The sequence below is a fragment of the Mytilus galloprovincialis genome, chromosome 10 (genome assembly GCF_965363235.1).
Source record: "Mytilus galloprovincialis chromosome 10, xbMytGall1.hap1.1, whole genome shotgun sequence".
Taxonomy (NCBI): Eukaryota; Metazoa; Mollusca; class Bivalvia; order Mytilida; family Mytilidae; genus Mytilus; species Mytilus galloprovincialis.
Genome location: NC_134847.1, coordinates 8699003 through 8711487, shown reverse-complemented (window position 1 = coordinate 8711487; position 12485 = coordinate 8699003). Strand labels below are relative to the sequence as shown.

The 12485-nt window shown below is 31.3% G+C and overlaps 1 long non-coding RNA gene across 1 annotated transcript; it reads right to left on the bottom strand.

The window, feature by feature from the left end:
- Window positions 1–556: 556 nt before the first annotated feature.
- On the bottom strand, window positions 557–9246 carry LOC143048954 (uncharacterized). Its single transcript, XR_012969958.1, has 4 exons — window positions 9089–9246; window positions 8255–8566; window positions 1865–1931; window positions 557–630 (listed from the first exon to the last, which is right to left on the bottom strand). It is a non-coding gene; the product is annotated as an uncharacterized LOC143048954 (long non-coding RNA).
- Window positions 9247–12485: the final 3239 nt, after the last annotated feature.

Here is a 12485-nt window from a genome sequence, read left to right as displayed (position 1 = left end):
TATCTGCACACATAAAAAATACATGTTATTTTATCAAATTTCCAGGAATTTCTTGAGGATTTAATAAATTTATTGAAAAGGAACATATTTTAAGCACGTATTGTATATAAATTTTAATTGCAAAAGAAATGTAGGTGCATTGTTCAGACAAGAAAAGAAAAAGAGAAAAATATATTTTCAAAATACTGCTCTTAATACTGTCTAATTTCTTAAAATTCCATAACGATTTCACAAAGTTTAATGTGTTTGATTGTCATTTCAAGCACTTTTAACAAATTAATGATAGTACAATCAAATTTGTCCATGCCACACATTTTCCTTAAATCATTATTTTATTATACTCAATCAAAAGGTTTTTTCTTTGACAGTACCAATGTGCTAAACATTTTACAATATTTCATAAATGTTAATATGTTAGCTTTTGACTTGTAATAGGTTGTTACCAAACAGCGAGTAGTAAAATAATCAAAAACTTTCGACAATTTAAAGCTGATTCGATCAATTAAGAAATACTCCTTTACACATTAAAATTTGAACATTACAAATTCATATATACCTAAAATGAGAACAGAAACATTGTCTTCTTTCGGAAACGTGTCTTTGACGTCGTGTTTTCTCCCGCTGTTGTCACTGCAATAAAACATAATTAAAACTGTTAGAAAAACGAATGTAATATTTAGAGAAGAAAATGAGAAACAACTACATTTTCGTTTACTATACTTATTAAGTTTCTAAAGATTTTAATACATATATGACCCTTTGTTCATATTTTTTATCGAGTGTCATTAACGAGTGTTTTATAGACGAAACAAACGTCGTGTGGTATACACAATTTCAACACTGGTGTTTGTGGTGAGTTTATCTATGCAATAAACGTACAACTGCCCTTTTCAGTAAAATCCGAACAAATTATCATGGCTATCAGTTTAAAAAACGTCATATGGATGTCATGCATGTTGCTACATGTTTTATTACACATTTCATTTACAAGATCACAACACAGTAAGAATTTTGACAGTCAATGTTGGTATTATATGGTTCATTCTTCCAAAAGTGTACAAATATTAAAACACAAAACTGTTTAATTTTTGCATTTTCCCGTTTCTTGCCTCTCTACAAATAGAAAAAATTCTTATAGTGAAGATAACCCAATTTCGTGTGTCCATTTTTCGCTGTTTATTTGAATTCGTAGCTTTATTAAAGTCTAAATACTAGCCTAAATAAAGTTATCTCCTCAGCATGCTTCTTTGGCCGTTCAGGGTAGCATTAAAGCTTGAGTAAATAAAAGTAATGCTCCATAGTATAAGTAAATGCTATTAGTTCTTTTATTTCAACTAATTTGATTCGTTTAGGGAAAGACATATGTTAAACTATATTTTCGACGGTAGATAGAAACTGCAGAAAGCAAAAGTTATATTGCTCGTTTTTTCTTTAGAATATTTAAAAACTTATAAACTTTGCGATGTCATCTAATGAATTTCATGATATTGTAAACAGTTTTTAAAAGTGTATATATATGATGATTTATGGTGACCATAGGTTGAAATTATTTTTTGAATTTCATAATTTGAATTCAGGCTTACTTGTGTTATAACACAAAACGCATTATGGTTTTCTTTACTAAGAACACCCTTAATGTTATCCAAATCTTTGTGAAATGTACTGCAATTAAATTATGTTATTCCGTGTTGATTATTCATCAGGGTAACGATCATTACACTAGGGCCTTATAATACTAAACAATCATTAATTACAATCAACACTAACGGAATGGACAAAGATGGTCTAGAATGCTTAGTTGATTCATTATAAAAGGGAAATACAAGAAACTTGTTTCATTCGCTTTCATGATATCAAGACTTACTTTTCATCTGTAATTGCTCTACAATGAGTGACAGGAGGAAGGTCCGAATTGATAGTGCATTTATAATCTAGAATATAACAGAGATAATAGTTACACTCATTTTTATACCGTTAATATAATTTAAAAATGTCCAATTATAATTTACTTAGCGTTTATATATAAAGGGTCGTTTCATGAAAACATATATGGTATGCATGCCTTGAACAATATACAGACATAATTTTGGGGCCCTTTATAGCTTGTTGTTCGGTGTGAGCCAAGGCTCCGTGTTGAAGGCCGTACATTGAACCTATAATGGTTTACTTTTTTAAATTGTTATTTCGATGGAGAGTAGTCTCATTGGCACTCACACTACATCTTCCTATATCTATATACATAGCGTAATACCACTTTAAGGGACTTTTAAAGACCTGCAAATTCTCAAAACGTGCAATCGCACTTTCCTACAGAGAGAATTTAAGTTGACTTTGTCTGGGTTCCCTGTATGCTTTAAAAGCCCTTAATCATTTCATATATCATCATACAGCTGTTTCTACATCTGCACTAATATAATCTCATTGACATTAAGTATATTCTTTTAGGAAAAAACCATAACCAACACTTGCATTTAAATGGTCACTCTCTAACATAATCACATGCACAAGACATGAAATAATAAATATTATTTACATTCAATTGAAGACAACGAAGAATTACCCTTACAAGAGAACATACAATGAGTACGAAGGAAGGCACGTTGAAAGTCTTTAAATTAAAGACGTTACTACAAGTATCAAAAAAAAGTTCAAAGGTCAATTTAAAATAAGTCACTGTAAGATGCATTCTGAACAAAATACATTCACAGCTTCAACACAAAATTTACTTAATAAATAACTTTGAATGTCCAAAAAAAGGTGGAGTGACTCGATCCTAACGATGAAGACCTTATTTTGACACCAACTTAAAGTACCACAGTTTGTTTAATATCATTACTTAAAGATCATTGGAACAAATGTTTTATTGTAATGATCATAATTTTTAAAATTGAATTTCTAAGTTGTTAAATAAAGGCAACAGTAGTATACCGCTGTTCAAAACTCGTAAATCTATGGAAAAAAACAAAATTGGGGTAACAAACTAAAACTGAGGGAAACGCATTAAATATAAGAGGAGAACAACAACACAACATTAAAATGTAACATACACAGAAACGGACTAAGCATTATACAAAAATTCCGATGAGAATAACAAATATAACATCAAAACCAAATACATGAATTCATGGAATTTGGGATAGAAAAGTACCGTGACACGTCTTATAGTAATGTGAATTCACACTCAAATGTAAGAGAAAACAAACGTTAAAATGTTAAACACACACAGAAACGAACTATAATATAACAATGGCCATTTTCCTGACTTGTTACAGGACATATAACATTGAAATGACCACATAATATAACAGGGCTAAATATAACATTGAAATGACAACATAATATTACAGGACTACAATACAAATAAATAGGAGAACGCATTAGACAAAGAAACACATGATTAATAAATAACAAAGGGCATCAGGTTTAAAATTCAATACGCCAAAAACGCGCCTCGTCCACACAAGACTTACCAGTGACGCCCAGATATAAAAGATCGAAAGTGAAAAAAAAGTACAAAGTTGTACAGCACTGAAGATCAAAATTTGAAAAAGGTTGTCTCAAATACGGCTATGTTTTTATGCTTGGGATAAGAACATCCTTATTATTTAAAACAATTTATGCTATGCAAACAGTAAATTTTATCAAATGAATATAAAAGATGTACATAATGAAACTGAAGTAATAACTAATTACAGAAAACAAAACCCGAATACATAATGCAAAGACCAACACAGAAAAATAGACACACCCGACTTAGTCCAGGCCTCAATGCAAAAAATCATAAAAATGACGTCACATATGAATGGTGAAAAGGCAGAAAAATTACGTCACATGAATTTCTGAAACATCATAAAAATGACGTCACATTTGAAAAACTATATCTCAAAAGTAAGATAGAATTAGGATTGATTTAAGATTATAATAGAACTAAATACTGATTTCACATTTAAATACAATGCACATTGCAATACTTATTTTAGCAATTAACTATAATATATATAATTTTTATGTCAAGTTTGTTTTGAATCCATCTTCAAACGTAAATTATCGTAGATTGCGTTGAACAAAATCAAATCTAATAAATGAAGGCGGTGATTAATTTTCTTTACCATAACCCATGAATATAATAGAAAAGACGTCAACAAATTTGACAAAATCCGACGAGAACTACAAATACAACATCAAACTAAACACATAAATTTGGGAAAGACAAGTACCGTAACACGTCTTATAGTAATGCGAATTCACACTCAGTAAAACAGTCACAATCGGGAATAAGTCACGTTGGTAATTAAAAGATAAGACGACGTAATGACAAACCATAATCTATTATGTGGTAAAAATGTCCTTAGCTAGTTTGGTTAAAGACACATCGTATGGATCAACTAATTCGCGATGGTGTTCATAAAATTTACGGAGTGTCAATTTTAATCTGTCCTCCTCATAACTTTGTTGAAGCAGTTTCTGTGTAAGAAGCACACTCCTGTATATGGCGTCCGTATAGTGTGAACAAGCAAGAAAATAACGTATCAATTGTGATATGTAAACACCATACGAAGGGGCAGAGGGTATGTTACTGCTGAGAAATGGGAAATTGGTAATTGGGAAGTTGAAATCGTCCCGTTTATCATAGATTTTCGTGTGAAGTCGTCCAACTGCGTCAATGTTGTGGAAAAGATCAAGGTATGAAGCAGTCCTTTTAGTATCAGTAGCACCTTAATTTCAAGTTCGCTGGGATATATGAGATGTAAGTATTGGCTTAAATATGGGTTATTTAATGATAGACCATCATCAATATATCGGAAAGTAAAATTAAAGAATTTCGCAAGGTGCTTTTTCTTTTTGTCTTTAAGAAGGTTCTGAATGAATTCTGCTTCATACGAGTACAAAAACAAATCGGCCAGCCGGGGTGCACAATCAGTAACCATTGTCATTTATTAAAATGATAACCTTTGGGAATGAGTTTATTCAAAGGATCGATTGTTCACAGTATCATTTCTAAGTTTACGGGCTTTATAAACAACACCACCGGAAAACAAGAATGTGTTGTTTAATTTAAGATGAGAGCTTTACTGTCTCAGCCGAATTATTCCTGATCAAATCTTTATTATAATTATGGAACTATTTAATGATTTTAATTAATTTGTGGCAAGGAAATTCATGACTTAATGATTTCGGTAATACAAACACAAGTACTTCTTATTTACAATTTGAATTCTTATATTTCATTACTTAATATGAACTTCAAGCAAGGATTACGCAGTGATCAAAAGTCCTATAGCTTTTATTTATATCAACATTACCAAATATTTAGCTCATTTACAAAGAAAAAGTATGCCTCAAATATATACTATGTTCTTCTAAAAAAGATAATGTGGCATGAATGCCAATGAAACAACTCTCTTTAAGAGATAATGATTTCCTTTATCTGCTATGTATAACGATATAAAGGTAGAAAAGGAACCAGCTGATCAAGCCTTTATAAGTCTGAAACAATGAATGCTCTTCACCTGACATTTCAAAAGATGAAATAAAAAAGAAGATGTGGTTTGATTGCCAATGAGACAACTTACGAGAAGAGACCAAAATGACACAGAAATTAACTATAGGTCACCGTACGGTCTTCAACAATGAGCAAATCACATATCGAATAGTCAGCTGTAAAAGGCCCCGAAATGACAATGTAAAACCATTCAAACAAAAAAACTAACGGCCTTATTTATATAAAAAAAATATATAGAAAAACAAATATGTAACACATAAACAAACGACAACCACTGAATTACAGGCTCCTGACTTGGGACAGGCACATACATACATACATAATATGGTGGGCTAAACATTTTAGCGAGATTCCCAACCCTCCCCTAACCTGTGATAGTAGTATAATAGTTAAAAAAGGCTTAAAAGAGGGACGAATGATACCAGAGGGACAGTCAAAATTATGAATCGAAAATAAATTGACAACGTCATGGCTAAAAATAAAAAGACAAACAGCATCAATAGTATACATGACACAACATAGAAAACTAAAGACTAAGCAACACGATCCCCCATCAAAAACTAGTGGTGATCTCGTGTGCTCTGGAAGGGTAAGCAGATCCTGCTCCACATGTGGCACCCGTCGTGTTGCTTATGTGATAACAAACCTAGTAAATAGTCTAATTCGGTAGCTCACATTTATGAAAGAGAAGGGGTTTGTAGTTACGACGTAAGGAAGATATCCGATATCATCTGTGAAACGGTTATTCCATAACGGTCAACAAACTCCTAATGGAGTCCGTAAAATTTACGAAGGGATGATTTCAACTTCACCATTTGGAACTCTTGGTTTAATAGCTTCCTTTTGAGCAGCAACCCTCTATCAAGAAAATCATGAAAGGAAACGCAAGCACGGGAATATCGTGTCAATTGGGAGATATATACCCCGCTTAACTCATCAGATGGACAAACATACAAGTGAACGGGGCCGGGTACTTCTACATCCCAACAACAAAAAGACACTAGAAACAGATCTGAGAGTACTCGCAGTTAACTGACATTTCGTTCAAAGCCACTTACAACTAATTAACTAATTCAAAAAATCATGCATCTCAGACTAAATATTATGTCCATCAATATTATCTTGTATGTTTATTTAGAATTAATGGTTCTATACCTAAACGGTAAAAAATCGTCAATATCAGGCTTCACTACAAGTAGATAATAATTTACTAATACTGAAATCTGAAATCAATGTTTTTAACGGTTCATTACTTACTGTTGGCAGCTGCAGTATTTGGTCCGTCTTTTCGAGAACCGTATTTTTTTTCTAAGACGAACCTCCACTTACTAATAATTTAACCATAGTCCATTTTCCACCTTCAGTTTTATTTTCTTAGTAGTAAGCCACAAACACCGATATGATCTAAAACATATTTCAGGGGGGAAATACAGTTCTAAATACGATGTCTGATTTTATTTAAGGAATTAAACCTTGACGACAGCTGGTTCCTTTTACATTCTTTCAGAAATGAGCTTCGAGACCTGCTTGCAAATTTTTAACTAGTTTCTCAAAGAGATATGTTCAGAAAATTTGTTAAGATTTAAGTAGTATCTAGAAGTAGAGAAAATATTTAAAAAATATTCGGAGAACTGACAAACAAACGACAATGACAAACACAAAGTTATATATTTTACATGAGCTCAGGTGACCAAGATAGGTAGGAATCCTGTAAATGATAGATATACACGGGTTTGATTAACCTACATTAAGGGCATACGATACAGTTTGATCCAATATTGAAATTTTGATGAAAATTTGCATGTATGCTATTGTATAGCTGATATAATAAAATATGCAATAACAAATATATTTTCAGGTGCTACTTTTTGAGTAAATTGAGGTTAAAATTTCAGATTTTTGATATTTGTGGACGTATTTTTATTCGACAGATATACGTAACTTTTTAATCTTGGAAGATAAACACAAGATGATTTTTTGTTAAATTATTTGTAATTTCTGTTTTATATTAATGGTATATAACTTTGTACATTTTATTTTGACAATAACTCATATATTTGTATTTATCAAATGTTCATGAAAGTAGAAAAAACGTGATTTTTTTGCTGTATATTTATCAAACTAAAAAATATTCCCTATTGACTTTTTCATGAAAATTATTACACATAAACTTTTTGTCGTAATCAAACCAAATGTCACTTTATTAAAGAGAGTTCCATGAACTCGTTTTCAAGTTAAATCTGTTTGAATGATAATACAAATCAGTCGAAAACTGCATCTTTTCCCGATATATTACAGTTTGACGTCGCGAAAATAACAATTCACGTTAGCAACGTCATAACATGTACCTCCCCTGTAATTGTATCGTATGCCCTTAAGTCGAAGTTTATATTGAAAACCTCGGACATATTCTTCAACATGTTGCGCCAAACCTGCAAATTATCCTATAATAAAATTAAAATCGTTTTGTGCTGTGAACATGAGTAAATCAATATGCGAACATAGAAGGTGGATTGAATGGTAAACAGTATCCTTTTGGGAAAAAAAAGAATGAAATATTAAGAAAATAAGATGTGGTACATGTATGAGCTGCTGAGACAACTCTCAAAAAGACACTAAATGACATAGATGTTTACAACTTAAGGTCACCCAAGGTCTTCAACAATGATCAAAACATATACCGCATATTTAGCAATATTTTGGCTTGAGCAAGATGAGTGATTAGAACAAGACATTGAAAGCATCTCTTACCTGGTGAAAGTATATGACTACTATTGGAGCAAATCTTCAAAAAGCAGGAACAGTCTTCTTGTGATGGTTTACAAAAGCACGGGTTGTTTGGTTTGATCAGAAAAGCAAAACCTCGTCTGTAATTACATATACAGGTAGCATCAGTGGTACGATTTCCATGGTCATATACAACTTGACCCTCCTCATTGCAGAATGACTTCAACAAGATACAGTTTGTACTGGCATTTGTGTATAAAGTATATCCAGATGGCTGATATCTTTCCTTTGAACAGACTACTGCGTCTATTCCTCCACGAAGAACTGATTTTCTACCTGTAACGAATAATTTCACAATGTGTTCAATCGTATGTCAAAAACAAATCTAATAAAATAACTTTTTTTCTGTCATCTTTGGCCGTGCAAGTTTGTGTTTTTTTACTAATTCAATGTATGTTTATGTGGTTTCTGCTTGCTAGAATTACCACTGTACAAACAATGTGAAAGCATCATTTTTAAGGGAACTTTTTTTTATTTGTTTTGAGATTTCTTTCTGTCAAATACCAATTTGCACCATTCAATTAAAAATGCGTATACTGTAGGGTAACAGAAATAACGTCATTAACATGCTTAAGTAAAATGTAATGCTATTTATTATCTTGCATGTATATTAGTATTTACAAACAACAAATAATAAAGATGTTTTGGACTAGTTAAAACTCAAATATATATTGATAACAAATAATAAATGCTGGAAATTCATGTATTCATGTATGTTCTTGTACGTTTGATATTCTTTTCGAACATAACGAACAAAAATAATAATAAAATGACTGATGCGTCGACTAATGCATTTACCTGCTTGCTGAAAGTCAGACTTTGTACAATTTTCAGAATATCCGTTAATGATATCGTTCCGTAGACAAAAATATTTTGATGGATTAACACAGTGACCATTCGCACGGAGTCTCCATTGCGCTGGTTCAGGGCATTTCAATGGAAATGCTGTACATACATGTACCTGAAATAGAAAATCGTACCTGCTTCTTTTCTTTTCTTAATATTATTTGATATCGTTTCAAATTATAATGTATGTTTTGTGAAAGCGAAATACATTTGTATTTTGTATTTTGTAGACTGAGATATGAGTTATTTGAAAATCATAAAATGATACAAGGGTACCATAAAGTTATCATAGATACCAGGATATACTATTAGAAAGCCAGTCGAGAGTACGATCTGGGTCAATAACCCTAATGCGCTACAAACTGAGGAACACAAAAGTAGTGTCTAAACAAAACAAATATGTGTAGTGGTATTGAACATGAAATATTAATTTAATTTAATTTAACAAGTATTTGCATTTAATGGCTTTATCATTTCCAACATGTCGGCTTTTCTTTTAAATCAAAATTGTACACAATAAAAACAATCCTGTGTATATGGTAGCTTTAAACTCAATGACTTTAAAGAAATATCTGATTTATTTCTTAACTTTTACATGCAAATAGAAAATATAAACAAAATAACTGTAATATAAGTTTAATTCTCTGTCAATTCTTAAAAAAATATACAGCCATATTGGTAAATCAACCACCACATAAAATCACAGGTGTTATGGCTGACACACATTTTTATGTCAATGTATTAACCAGTTTCAGAGGAGTAGAATTGTTATCAAAAACCACAAACAAAAGGAATAAATCTTTTACGTTTAAATAGTGCTGTTAATTAAAAAAAATATATACTTAGTCGACTTACCAAAGTCATGAGTTTGAACAACATAACTTTTGATTTTGATTCCTCTTTAACTTTACACACTGACAGTGCAGTAACATGTACAAATCTACAAAACATGATTGGAACAATAATACGCAATCAATTTTTAGATTGAAACTGGTGTTAAAAAAATTAGCTTATATATGTCTCTTTTCTAAAATATGAAAGACGATTGAAAAATAAAATCTGATATGACGTATTCTGAGAAACAAGTAAAATACAAGAAATGTTAAGTCTATTCAAATGTTTAAATAGACTGAAACCTACATATGTCAATATTTCATTTACGGAAGAAAAAAAAACGCAATTAAAAACAAATTATCAAGACGCATTAATGTGGTCTGTTCAGGGGCCTCAAAAATCGATTTACCTAAGCCGCATATTTTTCAATCCCGTTTTGAATTATTTATTCAGACGGTCTAACAATAGACAATCGAGGTTATAATTTGGGAATCATGATAAAAAGAAAATCACATAAAAACAACAACATTAGTTTATAGTTTCGATTGAATCGTTTGGAAAAAAAAACCCAATTAAAACAAACTTAAAAATTGCACTAATAAATGAACAATAAACATGAGGTCAAGTTCAGATAAAACCTCTTATAAAGACATAAAATTGAGAATTAAAATGGGAAATGTGTCAAAGAGACAACAACCAGACCATAGAGAACACAACAACCAAAGGCCACCAATGGATTTTTAATCCAGTGAGTAGTTCCCGCACCCGGGGGAATCCTTCAGCTGGCCCCTAAACAAATATGTTACTAGTTCAGTGATAATGGACGTCATACTAAACTCCGAATTATACACAAGAAACTAAAATCGAAAATCATACAAGACAAATTTAGACCGGTTATCCCTGACTTAGGATAGGCGCACAAATGCGGCGGGGTTAAACACGTTTTTTGAGATATCAACCCTCCCCCTATACATTTTGTACCTCTCGCCAATGTAAAAAAAAAAAAAAAACGCACAACAATACGCATAGAAAAACTCAGTCTAAGAGAAGTCCGAGTCGGATGTCAGGATAGATAACAAAAGAAACTAAAATAATAGACAATGATACCTAAATTAACAAAGGACTACTAGCAGTTACTGACATTGTTAGTATTGGCTTTATTTAAAGTAAGTTAAACAGGATATATTTTTTTGTTATATATACTGAAGTCGTTATTATTGAGATCCAATATATCATAAACATACCTTAAAGCATTGTTTAAGATTTGTATCAAATGTAGTTTTGATGGGTCTTTGCTGATTTTAGTGATAAATTGTAACTCATTACAATACAAAAACAGGTCGTAATAAGTAGAGCACATTTGGTTTCCATTGAAATTCTGATAACTTGACGATAAACGGAATATCCTAAGCGAACAAAAATGTTACCTAGTAAAAAGTGAAGGGCATGCGCAGATATAATTTCAAAGTATGTCCAATTGACATAGCTCTTTTGTTTGTTGCTACTGAAAAATAACCTAAAAGAGTTTGAACATATGTATTCGCATTCTGACTTGTAAATGCCCATTTAAATTAGATGTGTGATTTTTTTCGTAATAAGAATATGAGGCAAAGTGGTATATAGGGTAGAAAAATCTAAACTTTCAATATATTCAAAATCACCAATATATGTATGCAATTTATCAAGTACTTTTAACGAACTTTTTACACTCTAAAAGTAATTAATTCTACTATTTTCAAAGGCCTTATTGGAACAATTTATTATCAATTTTTTTTATTGTACCAACTGTACTAGTAAGCATGGTTAGTAGAATATACAATTAATTAGTTGGTTTCAAGACAAAACAAATATAAATTTGTAGAGTGTTTTGTGTAGCCACGGAAACCACTACATTGTTGGGACTTTCAATGTATTTGGTTCTGATTGTAAAAAAGTAGCTAAAAGTTTTTGTTTGTTACAGATGTCGTTTTCCAAAAAAATTAGTCAGTTGAAATGTTGGTGAATTCGTGATTTCCGGTTGCAGAACCTCGATAGAAAATTTACGTCAAACAATAATGATATTATTAGCAACTTTATCAGCCGGGACAAAAAAATAGATTCATTGGCTAGTTCTTTTAGTAAATATTTGATACGAGAAATCGGGTTTTTATGGTTGTTGTTAAGAGTAAAATGTTCTTTAAAATGTTTTATACGTAAATAAACTATGCTCATTACTGAATTAAAAAACGAGTCCAAAGATTTCTTGTCAGCTTTTTCTCGTTTTATCCATTTCAAACAGTAAGTACGGAGTGAGTTGTGGATGATATGTACTCTTTGTTTTTATTCCATACACCGAATACTGTTTAGCTTCTGGTTCTGGTATCTGAATTACGTATTTGGCCATGAAAACTAAATCTTGATCACCGAACTAATGAGATAAAGGCCATGTACACTGACATCCCTATTTAATTGACAATAACACCTTGCAATTATAGAATGTTCCTATTATTAATACTAAGTGAGAAAATCTCAAGAA